Source organism: Rhyacophila brunnea, unplaced genomic scaffold (assembly GCF_057557595.1).
Source record: "Rhyacophila brunnea isolate RB1 unplaced genomic scaffold, BYU_Rbru_1.0 scaffold_13, whole genome shotgun sequence".
In the NCBI taxonomy this organism is placed as follows: domain Eukaryota; kingdom Metazoa; phylum Arthropoda; class Insecta; order Trichoptera; family Rhyacophilidae; genus Rhyacophila; species Rhyacophila brunnea.
The window spans coordinates 8,728,786-8,747,946 of record NW_028232785.1 but is presented as its reverse complement, the minus strand read 5'-3'; the positions used below and the strand labels follow the sequence as shown (position 1 = coordinate 8,747,946).

Genomic DNA, 19,161 nt, shown 5'->3' with positions numbered 1-19,161 from the left:
CTCATTTAAATTCTTAGAGTTTATAAAAATGCGTAAAATGAAATAAACGGTAGAATACGATATCAATTGAGTTTTCTGCTCAAGGAAATTATCGTTGGTCAGCGATTTAAAAACGCACAAAATGGTGTAATCGTGAAAAACTATTTAATTGTAATTAAATTACATTAAGGGGGGATATGCTCGTCGAAGGTCAAAATTGAGTTTTTATTGTATTTTCAAACCATGATCCTGGACACTCCTTAAACGTTGTAGATAATCTCTTTATATAATTTTGAAGCCTTATTATCCTTTATAGTTATTTTAAACATTTGATGACTGCATAAAGTATTTTTGTTACATAAAATAGTATTCTTTTAAACTTCTCGCTCTAATGTTTTAGAATATAGTCATATTTCGGTACATAACTGTGCAGTGGTGTTAAGATTTTTTACATTTATTAATTTTTAAACGCATTTATAAAACCATTAGCATAATTTATTACGAGATAATTTTTGTAAAATATTCACGATAAAAAATTATATTGATAATCTCTGTGATCCCAAATTTGACAAGAATTAGGCATTTTATTATTCAAAAAATCGGCAAGATTAACACATTTCAAGATGATTCTAAAGATATTTATTATAAGCTATGTTTTTGACCATTCAAGTGTGATAAACATCTTATGAATAATGATTGCTTTATAATAATTATTGACCTAAGAATAAGGTAGTGTTTTTTTGAAATACGCCATTTCTTTTGTCATTCCCCAGTGGTTAAGCTACAACATACGGCCGTAGCCATAAATTGACAAACTATAATTGAAGTAGGGAGTAAAATGATATTGACGCGCGTGTTTGAACATGTACCGTTTAAAAAAAAATTTTTAAAAAAATCGGTTAAGTACATGTTCAAACACGCGCGTTAACATAATTTTACTCCCTACTTTAATTATAGTTTGTCATTTTATGGCTACGGCCGTATGTTGTAGCTTAACCACTAGGGAATGACAAAAGAAATGGCGTATTTCAAAAAAACACTACCTTATTCTTAGGTCAATAATTATTATAAAGCAATCATTATTCATAAGATTTTTATCACACTTGAATGGTCAAAGACATAGCTTATAATAAGTATCTTTAGAATTATCTTCAAATGTGTTAATCTTGCCGATTTTTTGAATAATAAAATGCCTAATTCTTGTCAAATTTGGGATCACAGAGATTATCAAAATAATTTTTTATCGTGAATATTTTACAAAAATTATCTCGTAATAAATTATACTAATGGTTTTATAAATGTGTTTAAAAATTAATAAATGTAAAAAATCTTAACACCACTGCACAGTTCTGTACCGAAATATGACCATATTCTAAAACATTAGAGCGAGAGGTTTAAAAGAATACTATTTTATGTAACAAAAATACTTTATGCAGTCATCAAATGTTTAAAATAACTATAAAGGATAATAAGGCTTCAAAATTATATAAATAGATTATCTACAACGTTTAAGGAGTGTCCAGGATCATGCTTTTAAAATACAATAAAAACTCAATTTTGACCTTCGACGAGCATGTCCCCCCTTAAATGTTTAAGTGTGTTCATCTAAATTTCCACAGTTCACCAATTAAAAAAAAAAAAAAAAAAAAAAACTAGATAAGACACGCTGGAGAGAAACCATTTCATTAAGATGTGTGCTTAGCTATCAAAGCAAGTAGGTAAGAATACAAATAATATATAAAATGACAACATGAATTAATAGTTCAGAGACACCAGACCTGTTTAAAATCGAAAAAATGTTGAAACAAAGTTTAATTCGCCAGGAAACAGGTCAAAATTACCCTTAAACAAGACATGTGACTACTGGAAAACCAAAAAGGTTGTTCTGATTTTTGATGCTGGCGTAAAATATCTAAATGATAGTAGGACCTACCCACTGCTGATTTTACAGAATTTACCCACAAGTAGGCTTACCATAATTATGAAACTCTAAACCGGGACAGGAACGGGAGATAGGGCAAAGAAACACATTTAAACAACAAACATTGTTTATTATTAAAGTATGTACAAAAGGAAAATTCAAAACGTCTGCAGCAGCAGAAATTTTAATTAATTTATTTATTGTACCGTTCGTACTTCTCGCTGGAATGAACATTTTTCAGCAGTGCATCATTGTTTTTAAACTTTCTCAAAAAAAAGTGCACGTAATACTAAACAAGTTAATTTTTTTGTATAGTAGCGCCCGTACCGTAGACTCCAGCATACGGCCTCGGTCATCCGACCAAATGTGTTTCATGATCGAGAAAATACCCTCCAAAGTTGCGGACTTTCCTGGTAGACACAACATGACGTATTAAATAATTTTTACTTGATTGGGTACATCGATGTGTTGTTTTTGAAAATGTTTGAAAATTGGACCCGTTTGTCAACATACTAGATTTGGGATATGAACATATTTATATATTTTCACAAAAATGACAATTTATTATTGACAATTGGACTAGAACAAAATGCCAAACCGGCTGGGACGCCGGGACCAATGTGTGAAACCGGGACGTATGGTAAGCCTACCCACAAGGAACTGGCTAATGGGAAATTGATAATGATATCAAAGAATTGGTAAATGAAGAACCGACCGTGAATGGAGAGCAGTCATCTACCACTTCTCTTTCCAATGCTACGTACCTATATTAATTTCATGCCAAATAAAGAAATACAGAGGCATTGTCAGGGTAAAGTGCCTGACATGTAAGAGTTGGGTATGTTGTTTTTGTTACGAAAAAAATATCTACTTTGATTTTATTTATTAAAATTGTCAAGGCCATGGATGATTACCTATCTATTTTATTAAATGATGTTCTTATAAATCTTCCAATGGCTACTAATATTAATAGTTAAATTATAAAGTTTTTAATCATTTATGAGTATGTTTTAAATTATTGCATTTGTAAAATTAATACGTAGGTAATCATTTCGTTTAATACCTACTTAAACTCTGTAAATTTGTTAATATTTTAAATTTAGTTACCTACGGTTTCCAACGCAACAACCTAACAAAATTACAAAATATAATATTTGCATAATTGATTGATAACTATGTTTAAAAAAAATGCCTGCTGCATTAATTGTATTATAAATATTTTGATTTTAGAAACTCCGTAAGGAAACGAAATACTTTCTTTATAATGATCCATTTTAATTATGATTTTTTATAAATATTACACTTATAAAATTATAATTCGATTTATTAAATTCCATAAATGTATGCCTGTTTGTAATAATTTACCTACCTATACATTTTGTATCTATTCAACCCCTCGTCTCTATTCACCTAAATTCTAGTGAAAAAGAGACATCGAACCAAATTGACTGTTAATTAATAACCTTATAGGATATTTGGATAATAAATCCATAAAAATGTCGTGAGCCTAATACTACAAGGTTCTAAGTGTTCGTCCTTGAAAAAACAAACCCAACAAAGAAGTAGTATTCTAAGCTACCTCATTGTTACTTTTGTTTCTCCAAGGACAAACACTTAGAACCTTGTAGTTCTCCACTCGCGATGTTTCGTGAAAGAAAACTGTATTTTTATAAACCCAATTTTACAGTTTGTTATGTCGGTATTACCATTGTCCCTATTCAATTAATACTCGACGGTTGTTTATCGTATTTATGTATTGAGGCGGCTAATTGTTACAATAACTTAACAGTCAAAAAGTGCTATGTTTCAACATCTCCTCTCTTGGCTGTGTTACATTTTAGAGCAAGATAGACAATTTTGACAGCTAACTTATTGTAACAATAATTTTTAATACCCACCTCAATACATAAATTAGATTAAATACCGTCGATAGCCGCATTGTTTATAGAATATACTCACAGTTGGTTATACTTACTAAATATTCATGAGTTCCACGTACACGTGACTTGCGTGTCGTGGAATGCCGAAAGGAGATAGGTAATTCCATAAAGAAGGCTGTTCGACAGCCCAATCATCTGAGTTACGATCACTAGTCACGCGGTTCTGACGAAGGAGTAATGTTCCTAGTATCTTCTAATTGATAAAACATTTCACCGTTGCACAGTTCGCCGTGAACTTTCTATTGGAAAGAGATGACCGTTTACTATACGGTCTCCAATTTTATTGTACTGAATGAGTAAGTACAATTTTCATAGCTGATTTTGGCAAAATTCATAAAATCAATAATGAAAACCTAATCTAACAAATAATCCAGTATCGGCTATTTTCAAAATTTGGTTGCTGCTGGCTTCCTGAAAACCGACAAGCATCAAATCTAAGTAGCTTAGTAAAAACGTAGTTATATGGAATATTTAATTCGCATATCTCATACAATGATGAATAAGGTGACAACACTCATCTGGAAAATATGTGAATTAAGGTTCTTTTTTTTCGACCATGTCCGATCCTAATAGAATCATATGGCCTCCACAGAGTGGAGGTTTGTATTAATAGATTTTTTTATGAAAAAAGGATGTAAGTCACTTGCTCAATCTATTAGGTCCATACCCTGACTCACACTTCTCTTCTTCTTTGCCCATATCCGCCCCTTAACTGGAGCATATGGACACCACGCGGCGCCTCCAAGAATCCCTGTCGCTCGCCAGTCTTCTTGCTTCGTTCCAGGTCAAACCAGCATCCCGTAGCTGCGCCGTATACACTCTGTAGATTGTATTTAGCGGCCTTCCAGGACGCCGGAATCCGGTCGGCATGAAGAACAGGCAAGCCAGGTTAAAGTTCTCTTCTGGCATCCGCAGCACGTGGCCGAGCCAGGTCCAACGTCGCCTCTTCACTTTCAGCGTGATGATAGGCTGCTTGGTACGTTCTCTTATCTCCTCGTTGCTCCTAAAGTCATACCACCGCACACCCAGTATTCGTCGCAAACATCTGTTTTCGAAGCTCAGTATACGGTTGCTCTGAGCCTTCGTAAGGTGCCATGATTCGCTACCGTAAAGCAGCACCGTCAGAATGCAAGCGTCGAATAGGCGGCATTTGGTTTTGACCGAGTACAATCGTGAGTCCCAGACATTTCGCATCGAGTTGAATGTTGCTCCAGCCATTCCCATTCGGATAGCGAGCTCTTTCTGCAAAATGCCATCTCCCGTGATGTGTACCCCCAGGTACTTGAAGCTGTCGACGCTCTCGATGCTCTGTCCATCGCTAATCAGAGGGAAATCTGGATCAGGACAGGTGCTATTGCACAAGACGTTGGTTTTCTTCGCGTTGATTTTCAAACCAACGCGAGAGGAGTTGTTATGCAACCTGTCGATTGTCTCTTGAATGCCCTCGATTGAGTTGTCGAATAGGACAGCATCATCGGCGTATTCCAGGTCGCATAGCTTCACCGTGGGGGTAACAGGTATGCCTCGGTCGGGTGGTATTGACTTCCGTAGTATGAAGTCAAAGAGAATGATAAAGAGAAACGGTGCAAGGACACAACCCTGTCTGACTCCGGTCGTGACCCCGAACCATTCCGTGACAGTGTCTCCAATTCTGACACAGCATTCGCTATTCTCGTGCAGGCTTTTGATTATGGCAATGATCTTGGGAGGGATCCCGTATGCTCCCAGTATCATCCAGAGGGAGGGGCGGTGCGGACTGTCGAAAGCCTTCTCATAATCCACAAAACAGCAGGCCATCGGACTGTTCAACTCATGGCTCTGCTGGAGAAGACATCGAAGGTTGTGGATTTGGTCTGCACACGCTCGACCAGGTAGAAACCCGGCTTGGTTTTTCCTGAGGACGTGCATTATTGGGTCCCTTATTCTCATCAAAATGATGTTTGCCAAAATCTTTCCCGGAACACTGAGTAGCGTAATGCCTCGGTAATTGTCGCAGCTTAGAGGGTCACCTTTTTTAAGAAGTGTGATGATTTCACCGTTCACCCAGTCCCTTGGGCAGCGCTCTTCTTCCCACACCTTTGTCATCAGATGAAACATAGGGTGCAGGATTGCGCTCAAGCTGTACTTGAGGAATTCAGGATGAATCCCGTCTCCCCCCGGTGCCTTTCCGTTCTTGAGCCTTTTCACAGCCGATTTTATCTCGGTGTGCGTGGGCGGGCAATCGGAAATGTCGGTCGCTCGGGGAATGTCCAAAAGTAAAGCTTCCGCAGATATGTCAAAGGGATCCAAGGGGGGTGGGCGGTTCAGCACTCCGCAGAAATGATTCTTCCAAATCTTCTTGACGCATTCTGCGTCAGACTCTATTGCTCCACTGGGACCACGAATGGCTCCGGGAGTCGGTGGTCGCCTGCCGCAGACTTCACGGGTGATTCGGAAGAGTTTCCTGGTGTCATTTCTGCTTGCTGCCTCCTCTGCCGCTTCAATTTGCCGGTTCATAAAATTGCGCTTGTCCAACCGCACGGATCGTTTGACTACCCTGTCTTGGGTCTGGTAGTCAGTCCGGCGGTCCTCGGTTCGGTCGGGGTCTCTCTCCTCGTCTCTCAGGGCTTTCAGCCTGGCTCGTTCACCAATTTCAACCCACGTTTCGTCAGACATCCACTTTGGCTGCTCACTCCTTCTGGTACCAAGGACGGTACGAGCCGACGACACAATCGCACTCTTTATGAGGCTCCAGTCCGCCTCAATGAGGTCGGATTCAGATTTGTGCCGCTCGTAGATACGATCTACACTATCTCGTACAGCAGTTTCGAAGTCGGTCCGAATTCTTCGGCGTCGGAGCTTCTCAACGTCAATTCGTTCGCACTTTGGAGGCCTCGCCTGGCGACTGAGTTTTACTCGGATGTTTCCAATAAGTAACTCATGATCGCTATGGATATCGGCGCCTCTGTAAGTACGCACGTCGAGAAGTTCCTTTCGGTGCTTCAAGCTGTATAAGAAGTGGTCAATCTGCGTCCTCGTGCGTCCATCAGGAGACGTCCACGTATATTTGTGAATGTCTTTGTGGGGAAAAACAGTGCCTCCGATTGCAAGCTCGTTCAGAGTGGCGAATTCTACGAGCCGCTCACCATTATCGTTGGGGTCACCGAGGCCGTGTCGTCCCATCACCGTGGGGCCAAGCACCGGGTCTGCTCCTACTCTCGCATTATAATCCCCCATTACAATCACGCGGTCTCTTCGGGGGATGGCGGAGACTGCCGCGTGGAGAGAATCGTAAAAAGCATCCTTTGTCTGCGCGTCGGCATCCTCAGTGGGGGCGTAGCACTGAAAGACGGTCAAGGAGCTACCAGGCGTCTTGAAGGAGGCACGTATCAGTCTCTCCGAGATTGGTTCCCATTTCACGAGGCAACGGGCCGCTCTCTTTGACATCAACACTGCCACTCCCTGGCGATGGTATTGCTCCTGACCTGAGTAGACAATAGAGTAACCCTCAATCAACTTTCTCCCGGCTCCTTTCCAGCGCACTTCGCTCAGCCCTAGGATGTCCACACCATAGGTGTGCATGATGCGTGTGGCGTGCAGGTCCTTTCCGGGGGTACGCAGGGTGCGAACATTATATGTCCCAATGCGCATACTCGAGTTGTTAGAGAGGATTACTCTACCTGTTTCATTGTCCATTTCCATGCAAGGTCGTCGTTTTACAGAGCCGGTTGTCGTCCGAGGCTGCTGTGTAGGTGTTTTGTTAATCTGTTTCGTTTAAGGAGGCAAGGTGATTAGCCCAGCGCTCCCGAGGCCTGAGCCACGAGGGCCCTGAAGGTCGGCTCGACCAGGTTTTTCTGTCGGGGATTTCCTTCCCTTAGCCAGAAGGCCAGTTTTATGGCGCCGGTCACTCGCCCTTCGCCCCCTGCTGTTAGCTACAGCGTACGCTGCATTGCCCGGAGGTCGCCACGGGGAGGCCAGCAGATGGGACTTGCTGGCAGTTTGGCATTTCCCAACTTTTGCTATGAACACATCTACTGGCGTCAATGTGTCCACTTGGGGCCGACCAGCCGTTGACCACTCACAAATTGAAAAACAATATGTGTAGGTACCTGCCAGACCCAGGATTCGAACCTGGGACCCACGGCGTGATAGTCCAACGCTTAAGCCGCGCGGTCACCGAAGTTCTACTAGGCCCAAATATTTTTTTCCCTGTATGTTTCTGAGGTTTTTCAAAATTATATTTTTATCCTTTTCGTAAAAAACACGTATGTTGAGCACATCACTCAGAATTACAAATATTATGATACACTTAGTTTTCAAAACAAATCAGAGTTGCTGAAGTGCTTAGTCAGCACTTTTTTATAACTGAATAACATAAATAATCATAACCTAGTTCAACGATGACCAGTATGATTTAGTACCTAGATAAACAGTAACTCTTGCAATGTATTGGTTTGATTTAAATAAATAGCGAATAACAATTGAGAAGAACTCACTTCCGACTCGTCACTCGAGTCACCTGCTCAGTCACATCTTACTCGATCACCGTCAATCCGTCATCTCTCAGTATTATTGTTAACAGTAGATCGGTGGTCGTCGCTCGGATCACGGCTCAGTCTTAGCATGAGCTCATCGCGATAACTCCACACCGTTAATCTTTACTCCGACCATTATACTGCCCCCATAAGCAAAAACACAGAGAAAAGAGCGGTTATCATGTTTTTCATTGCTGCTTCATTAAAAGTTAATCAATTTTAATAAATGTTTCGGTTTATGATAGATTATTTAAAAATTGATATTTTGATTACATAAAAATTGCAAAATTACAAAAATATTGATTATAAAACTTCACTATTGTCTTTTTATTTATGATTTTGAATGGAATAATGTCAGTTTCATAAGGAAAAAACAGTAAATATATTTTTTTGCTTATAATTTAAATTGTAATGGATATTTTTGAAAAATGAAATACTTATTTTTTAATGTAATGGTATTTTATTTATTAAATAATATTGGAATGACAATACTTGTCCTTCACGTAGGGTCTATACCAGTGATTTTTTGGTATTTATAAAATTGGTTGAATACACATGACTTGTCTTAAATTTACCCTTAATTTACCCTTACTTAATATACCCATTAGCTGTGTTTTTGCTTATGGGGGCAGTATAACTCTCTGTACCCTGCATCAAGACAATAAATATCTATATCCTTCTGCACCACTGCTACCTCAGTCAACTCACCTGCCTATCTCCTAATACCATCCTTGAATACGTGAGTATAAATTTAAAATATAATATACATTTTTTGTTAATATATTATTATTATTATTCATATTAACGTGTCTAAATAGTTATATATTTGTATTACCATATTGACATATTCATATTTTAATATTTATTTATTGTTATTATTAATAGACCACTATTTACATCCCTTAAAACTCTTACGGCTTCTAAACCTTGATCTGGTAGCAAGACGGCGGCTGCATAAGCTCTTTGAATTTCCATACTGATTCACTGCCTTAGGTATTCACCCGAATGTCATTCACCAGTTTCTCCTGGGCTAAGTGATACTTAGTTCCCGTTTTTACTGCGATGATCCCACTATTTTCAATCCCATGAGAGCAGAAAATAGAATTGTTTGTTAGTAATGTTTTACTTTATTCCAAGCTCGCAGCTGATGTAAGACCTTGTCCAGATGTCACGATTTAACTCGTGCGTAAAAACTCGCGTACAGTCCAAATGCATGTGACTTCTATAGCCATCCACATGCACTCACGGAGTGACGTCTGTCGAGCATCAAGCGCAAGAGATCGCTGGACTCTCAACAACGCGGCCATTCCAAACGAGAGTTTTATGGTAATTTCAAATAAATTACGTCACCTAGGTTGTATTTTGCCAGTTATCGCGACATATACAATTTTAAAGAAACCGTTCGACATGATTGAGTTGTTGACCTTTCTTATCGCACTCGCGCTTTTTTTGTCATGCCGATTCAAAAATGAATTACGTCACTTAAATAACTGCTCTTGTTCATTGCCAAATAAAACACGTTCTATAGGTGCACCACATATCTGGTCATCAAGCGTAAAGAACGTTGAGACACGCGCCATCTGGACAAGATCTAAGGTGAAACGTTGCAAGTGTATTAAAGTGGCATTCTTGGAGGTGCAATGGCACGATTGTGTTAGTTATGCCATCCTGACGTGAAACTCTTCAGGGCCTACTCTTCATGGCATGGCCGACTGCTAAGAGTATCATAATATTAATGGCAGAACGTCAACTGTCTCTGGCAGGATACTGTATTTTAACTGTACAATATACCAGTTTTCCGCTATGGCACAAATAGTCATGATACCACGGCAAGGGAGTAATGCGATTATGTAAAAACTAAATTACTTATAATGAATTTTCAACGCAATGCCTTTTTTTGTGTATTTTTAAGCTACCAGATTGTATGCACGAGTAATCGCATTCATCGCATTTATAAGGTTTATCGCCAGAATGAGTCATTTTATGATCTATCATGCCACTACATCGTATGCACGAGTAATTACATTGATCACATGTAAATGGCTTTTCACCGGTATGGGTCATTTTGTGTGATTTCAAGTTGGCAGCTGTTATGGATGAAAAACTACATTCCTCACATTTAAATGGTTTTTCATTTAAATGAGTTCTTTTGTGTAACTTCATGTTACCAGATGTTACACAGGAGAAGTCACACTCGTCACATTTAAATGGCTTTTCACCAGAATGACTTATTTTATGAATTTTCATGCCACCTGATTGTATACACGAAAAATAACACTGATCGCATTTAAATGGCTTTTTTCCAGAATGAGTCATTTTGTGTGATTTTAAAATACCTGACGTAGTGCATGAGAAATTACATTGGTCATATATATGGTTTTTCACCAGAATGAGTTCTTTTATGTGATTTCATGCCACTAGCTTGTATACATGAGAAATTGCATTGATCGCATTTAAATGGCTTCTCTCCAGAATGGGTCATTTTATGTGATTTTAAATTACCTGATTTATTACATGAGAAACTACAATGGTCACATTTAAATGGCTTTTCGCCAGAGTGTCATTTTATGATATTTCATAGCACCAGATTGTATGCATGAGTAGTCGCATTGATCACATTTAAATGGCTTTTCTCCGGAGTGAGTCATCTTGTGTGATTTCATGTTACCATAGAACTTGCAAGAGTAATCACAGTCGCCACAGTTATATATTCTTGTGCCTGAATGGCTCATTTTCACTATATTTTGTTTTTGCTTTGGTTTTTTATGCGAAGCTTTGTGAAGCTTTATGATTTTAAATCGATTAATACCACGTATACTAGTACGACGGATTGTGTCATTAGTTGAAATATCATCATATTCCACTTGTTTTTTAATGGCTCTTTTTTCCATCTTTATATCAATATGTGCTTGACCCATAGGATTTTGTTCCACCATCTTGCGACTTCCAACATTTGTCACAACACTTCCTCTACCGATCATCTAAAAGAAAATAAACGAATAAATAAACAAAGATTCGCCTTGACAGATATATACAAATAAAATTTAAGCTTTTCGATATTTCCATACTGTTTGTACCAAATATCTTCATTCCACGTTTTTATTACCAACATATTACATTGATAGCGTTACAACAATGCAGATAATAACAGTCTCGCAAATGCAACATCAAATCAATGAAACTGTTCCTCAAATATTAATCAAAACAAATTAATATCCAACCAGCATGAACAAAACAATATGAATTAGGAGCAAAGGAGTGGAGATAGGCTGTTAAGATCCGACCATGTCCGATCCTAATAGGATAATATGGGCCTCCACAGAGTAGAGGTTTGTATTAACAGATTTTGTTTTTTACGAGAAATGGATGTCAGCCACTTGCTCAACCTATTGGGTCCAAACCCTGACCCACACACACATTGAAAAACAATATGACGTGTACTTGCCAGACTCAGGATTCAAACCCGGGACCCACGGCGTGATGGTCCAACGCATAAGCCGCGCGGCCACCGTGGGTGAATCTCAGTCAAACTGAACTTATTTGTTTTCTACATTAATACTATCGACCGAAGATAGGTACTTGATGGAATTTGAATTTAAATTCTAGAGGATTTAAGTTTTGTACTGTTCCATTTGATTTTGTTTACATTGAACTAATAATACGATTTACAGATGGTGCTGGTTGTTTTTTTAAATTCAATTAAACCCTGCCTAAATCAAACCATAACAATTATGTACGCTCGTTGAATTACGAATACATATAGTATTTTTTTAAATTCATTAAGCCCTGTTATGGCTTGGATCAGGCAGGGTTTAATTGAATTTTGAAATCTAACAAACACAATCTAGACATTGTAGCTTAAGTTCATTGAAAACAAATACATTTTAATGATAACGTTAAGTATGCACTATTTACGTCGGATCTTAACAGATTACCTCCACCCTTCGCCACTGGTAAACACATAAACAGTTTTTTATTAATAATTAACTATTTCTTTTATTCAACGAATAATTCACAATATTTAAGAATGTACCATTCTAATTATTGAACATACATCATTTTGAAAAACAATTTCTGAGAAAATAAATTATAACCAATGGAAAAAATCTTTTTGAAAAAAGTAAGCCACCCCGGCAGGAAATCGAACCCTGCATCTCCTGGGTTTACGCCCCGTCCGTTCATTACCTCTGTTCTACAAGATTACGTACTAAATGCGACAAATTTTAACTATTGGCTTTTTTAATACCCACTCATCAGCGTTCTTCCCAAAATTCTTCCCAAAACTCATTTGAATTTCAGAAAAAAAAAATGTCGCAATTAGTAAGTACGTAACCTTATAGCACAGATGTAATGCACGGACGGGGCGTAAACCCAAAAAATGCAGGGTTCGATTCCCTGCCGGGGTGGCTTACTTTTTTCAAAAAGATTTTTTCTATTGGTTATATTTTCTCAGAAATTGTTTTTCAAAATTATGTATTTTTTTATTCAACGATTAATTCACAATATTTAAGAATACAACTATCTTTTGTTGATTATACATAATTTAAAAACTCTTCTGAGAAATATAATATAATCAATAAAAAGTTTTGAAAAAATACTACACAATACTTAAGTACCTACCAGATTTTCTGGCATGGACTCCGAATAAGAACAACCAGGCAGTTGGTCTCCATAATTGATTTGGAGTATTGTGGATTCAGCAAAGTCTACTTGTTGAAAATTAGTTTCAGATTTTATGTTAAAGTCAGTTACTGGTTTCTGAAAAATAAATACAAAAATGTTATAATATTATAACGTAGTGGCTCCCAGGTTCGAATCCTGGTTCTGGCAAGTACACATAAATTGTTTTTTAATATGTGCATGAGTCAGAGAATGGTCCTAATAGGTTGAGCAGGTGGCTAACCTACATTTCTCCTAAAAACAAAATCTGTTACTTCATGCAAATCTAAAACTTCCACTCTATGGAGGCCCATATTATTATGAAATTATTTGGATCGAACATAATAAAATATTAATATAAAAAGCGAATGAATTTATTTCACGGCCCAAAACGAGACGGAATGACATTCTGAAGGTTTTATCAATGCTCTCTAGGCTGTTTTGAGACCTGTAGGTAATCAATATGTAGGTACTATGTTATTTACTTGAATAAAAAGAAACCAAAGTTATGATGTAGACGGCGGTCGACTGTATCTTCTTTTTTGAGTATGAATACCTGATCTACATACTCAAAATACTCGTACGTAATAATTGTTCTAAATATTGGGTTGACACCAGTAGCGAAGGATGGATGTAGGCTGTTGTAATCTACCATTAATAGTGCACATTACATTTGTTAGCCCATTCGCTGCGTCCAACGCAACTGGTGCGTTGCCCATCAGGTGGCCATCAGATATAATTCGCATGATATTTAAATTTGGTAATTAAATATTAATTAAAAGGTCCGCAGCGAATGGTTCTCCGCTGCCGCAACTAATTCGGTGAGACTATATTGTTTCCAGTCCAAAGCATTAAGAATATGTGGAGGATTTATCAGGACAACACCCATTCACGTGGTACAAGCGGAAGTCAGTGTACCTACCTTCAATAAATGTCAGGAGATGGGCACTGGCTACAAAGACATGGATGAAGTGGAAATTTATAAATAATGGGTAACTCCATATTGGCAAAGGTGAAACTCATATACGAACTAATTGAATCAATACATACTATGAGAAACAAAAACTCCCACTACTGGTAGAAATCCGTCAAGCCACAGACAGTTGGAACGAACAAACCAAAACAGAACATGGCATCCGTATCCGAAAAAAACGCTGATAGAGAGGTACGTAAGATGGATCCACATCTATACAGATGGGTCCAAAAATGAGAATAGTACAGGATCAGCTCTCGTGATACCTACCAGAAGTACATATAAACAACAGCTGGAAGCTAAGCCCAGCAATACCGACAATGACTGCGGAGCTGATCGCTGAGACGTACATCTATACCGCTTCAACACAGAATCCTTGCTAAATTGGCCAACATTTGAATTAAACACTAATTTGAACGTGCAGTTTACAATGTTAAGAGTCTAACCTAAAATTGGCAACTGCTACCATCGGCGGTCTCTTGTTTTATGTGTATATTGACACCCGGGCTGTTTGCGTCCAATATTGGCATCTCAAACCAATGCTGCCTTTCCGCATCAGTTTTTTTTTCGTCAGGTTCGCGTTTCACATCCATTTTTCGTAAGTATTTAAAGTGAAACTGTGTAACGGTGTATTTTATTATGCAAATCGTCGATCTGTTGACAGACGTGAGAATAGACTCATCGCCATAGACAAAATTACTTCATACTATTCAAAAATGGAACGGCGACGACATTATTCTCCAGTGAAACTTACATACCTATATAATGGCTCAAATAGACTCTATGACGATCGGTCATATAAATGCCGAAAAACCCGTCTCTTATGTAATGTTGGCGTCTGTGTCACAGGCTATCACAGATTGTAAATACGATGTCATTGCTGTCATACAATATGTATGTAAAATATGTCGGAATGGCATAGATATGATCATAGATACTAAATCGCTCTTAGCATATTATATGTGCCTGATCGTCATAAAAATATAGTCTATTTGAACTTTAACTTACGTAGAGAATAGGTAGGTAGGTACTGCAGAAAAATGACAAATTACATACCTATTAGATCGATTTAATAACAATTCCTAGTCTATAAGTCAATATTATTCTTTGGCGTTGTCCGCCCCATAGATGGAGTGTATAGACATACGACCAGTGACGTCCCGTGGGGGTAGGCAGATTGAGCGTCGCTTGGGGGTGGAAGTTACTCGAAGGGCGGCAAATCAAGGAGAATTATATGGAATATTTAGAAATAGCTACCGAAACTTAGTAATAACGAAAATATCTTTCCATTATTAAATCAGCTCACTGGTTTTTTCGGGTTCGCGATATCTAGTTTACTTCCGCTGCCCTTCGACGTACTTGGTGACCAGAAACGACACATGCAGACCTGTGAATAATTAGTCTGATATTTTATTAGTAATGTATCCATACAACACATTCTTAATTATTGGACTCATGAAAGGATGATAAAAATACTGTATAAAAAATGAGGCGGCTTTTTGGTGCTGCCTAGGGGCGGCATTTTGTCTAGGGACGTCACTGCATACGTCACGGTGCCTGTAAGAATCTTTGTCGCTAGCCAGTCTTCTTGCGTCATTCCTACCGTCATCCTGTGGGTGTACCTATTCTATACTAATTATCGACCGCTAAAGTGATAAATATTATCAAACTAGGGTACGTTTGTATCAAAATATTAGCACTTATTGTAACATTTAATTACAACAGGTACCTAAGTTGGTTGTAATTGTTGCAATACCAGCACCTCTCTTTGCTGTGATAAAATTTAAAGCGAAATAGACAGTTTTGACTGTTTAAACGGCTAACTGATTATCAAAATACTATGTAATAAATAGTTACTATAACTTTAACGGTCGATAGTCGCCTTGTGTATAGAATAGACCCGCTGTATTCATTTACATAGATAGGTAGTATTTTAGTGGCCTTTTATTACGGTGGAATCCGGTTTGTTTGAAGAAGAGGCAAGCCAGGTTGAGCTGCTCCTTTGGCATCCGCAGCTCTTTGTCGACGTTGCTTCTTCACTCTCAGCGTGATTTGTTCTTTTATCTCGTCGTTTATCCTAAAACGTTAGCCTACACCACAAACCCAGTTCCTGACTATCAGGTTGAACACAAGTCTTCTCGAAACTATATAATATTATTTAAAACCATTGAATAGGTATTATGAAACAGAATATTAAGTTTCTTATTCAACTATACATTCTTCTTCTTCTTTGGCCATATCCGCCTCTCAACTGGAGCATATGGACACCACGCGGGGCTTCAAAGAATCCCTGTCGCTCACCAGTCTTCTTACTTCGTTCCAGTGGTCAACCAGCACTCCGTAGCTCCGCCGTATACACTGTGTAGATTGTATTTAGCGGCCTTCCAGGACGCCGGAATCCGGTCGGCTTGAAGAACAGGCAAGCCAGGTTGAGGTTTAGCGTGATGAGAGGCTGTTTGGTGCGTTCTCTAATCTCCTCGTTGCTCGTAAAGTCATACCGCACACCCAGTATTCGTCGCAAACATCTGTTATCGAAGCTCAGTATACGGTTGCTATGAGCCTTCATAAGGTGCCATTATTCGCTACGGTAAAGCAGCACCGTCAGAATGCAAGCGTCGAATAGGCGGAATTTGGTTTTGTCCGAGGACAATCGTGAGTCCCAGACATTCCGCATCGAATTGAATGTTGCTCCAGCCATTCCCATTCGGATAGCGAGGTCTTTCTGCAAAATGCCATCCCCCTTGATGTGTACCCCCAGGTACCTACTTGAAGCTGTCGACGCTCTCGATGTTTTGTCCGTCGCTAATCAGAAGGAAATCTGGATCAGGACAGGTGCTATTACACTATATATAGACTATCAATTTAATAAACAATTTAACGAGGTTGCAATTTACTGAAACTTCAAATAAATGCGATGTATATTATTATACAAGCAAACGATTCGTCTCGTTAACGGCCCGCATGCTCGTCGTAGGTCAAAATTGAGTTTTTATTGTATTTTCAAACCATGATCATGGACACTCCTTAAACGTTGTAGACAATCTATTTATATAATTTTGAAGCCTTATTATCCTTTATAGTTATTTAAACATTTGATGACAGCATAAAGTATTTTTGTTACATAAAATAGTATTCTTTTAAACCTCTCTCTCCAATGTTTTAGAATATAGTCATATTTCGTTACATAACTGTGCAGTGGTGTTAGAATTTTTTACATTTATTAATTTTTAAACGCATTTATAAAACCATCCGTATAATTTATATTGACAGTATTGTAGTGAAATATTTACGATAAAAAAATATATTGATAATCTCTGTGATCCCAAATTTGACAAGAATTAGGCATTTTATTATTCAAAAAATCGGCAAGATTAACACATTTCAAGATGATTTTAAAGATACCTATTATAAGCTATGTCTTTGACCATTCAAGTGTGATAAACATCTTATGAATAATGATTGCTTTATAATAATTATTGACCTAAGAATTAGGTAGTGTTTTTTTGAAATACGCCATTTCTTTTGTCATTCCCCAGTGGTTAAGCTACAACATACGGCCGTAGCCATAAATTGACAAACTATATCTTATATATATAACTAACTATATATATGATATATATAAGTAGCTTAACCACAGGGGAATGACAAAAGAAATGGCGTATTTCAAAAAAACACTACCTTATACTTAGGTCAATAATTATTATAAAGAAATCATTATTCGTAGAATGTTTATCACACATGAATGGTCAAAAACATATCTTATAATTAGTATCTTTAGAATTATCTTCAAATGTGTTAATCTTGCCCATTTTTTAAATAATCAAATGCCTAATTCTTGTCAAATTTGGGATCACAGAGATTATTAATATAATTTTTTATCGTAAATATTTTACAAAAATTATCTCGTCATAAATTATACTAATAGTTTTATAAATGCGTTTAAAAATTAATAAATGTAAAAAATCTTAACACCGCTGCACATTCATGTACTGAAATATGACTTTATTCTAAAACATTAGAGCGAGAGGTTTAAAAGAACACTATTTTATGTAATAAAAATATATTTTGCAGTCATAAAATGTTTAAAATAAATATGAAGGATAACAAGGCTTAAAAATTATAAAAATAGATTATCTATAACGTTTAAGGAATGTCCAGGATCATGGTTTGAAAATGCAATAAATGTTCCATTTTGACCTACGCTGAGCATGTGCTCCCTTAAGCAAACCAAATGCTTGTAAGGAACGGAACAATTCTAAACTATAATATTATACTGTTTAATTGTCACAATTGCAGTATCATACTGTGGCGTAAAGGTAGTGCGTTCGGCTGATAACCGAACAATCGGTGGTTCGAATCTAATCGAGTGCGTTTTTTTTCGTGTGAAAAAATAAATTAAGTGTAACATATCACACGTAAAAAAATAACTCTGATCTGATTTTCCAAACGCGCCTAAAGAAGTATAACTTCTAAATGCAAATTTATTTTGTAAAAGTGATTTTCATCAAAGATTCCTGCTCGTGACAGGAAAACTACCGCGCGTGTCACAAGTTTGCTGCCGTTGGTAACGAGAATATGTTGGATAAACTTTATAGGAATTCTGAGGTTCTGGGACAAAAGTTATCTTGATATCACCGCAGGGTCATCCTTCAATTCGCACCGCTACTAGCGATTCGCTAGTGTTTGGTTTATATAAACTAAATTTATATTTAAAAAAAATATATATATTCTTTACCCGGGCCGGAACAGTTTCACCCAAGTCTACATTGTTGATAAATCCGTTATGTTTCAGAATGTGCGCCGGACGACCCTCGGTTCCCGTCTTCTATAAATTGTAGATTGGAGATCAGATAGCGGTACACCTAATTATACTGGACCAGGGGTCGCATGAGATCATCAACGCCTGGGTACGTTGAGGCACTTACGGGCGTGGCGTAAGCATAAGAAAACTCCGTTTACCTACGCCTTTGCCGCTCTGTACCTTTACCTGCATAATTAACTGCAGAACATAAAATGTTCCAAGTATGCAGCATTCCAACATACTAAGTAACTATGTGTTCGACTAGTTCATTCATTCATTAAGCCTGGGCGAGTTAGGGTGACATTTTCTAAACTAATGTCTGTTAACTTCGGGTATTTTAAAAACTGTAGTTGTGTAAAAATTATTATATATGG

General features: G+C 37.6%; 1 long non-coding RNA gene across 1 annotated transcript; it reads right to left on the bottom strand.

The window, feature by feature from the left end:
- Positions 1 to 9,889: 9,889 nt before the first annotated feature.
- Positions 9,890 to 14,658, bottom strand: LOC147076360 (uncharacterized). Its single transcript, XR_015069602.1, has 3 exons — positions 14,433 to 14,658; positions 12,975 to 13,112; positions 9,890 to 11,335 (listed from the first exon to the last, which is right to left on the bottom strand). It is a non-coding gene; the product is annotated as an uncharacterized LOC147076360 (long non-coding RNA).
- Positions 14,659 to 19,161: the final 4,503 nt, after the last annotated feature.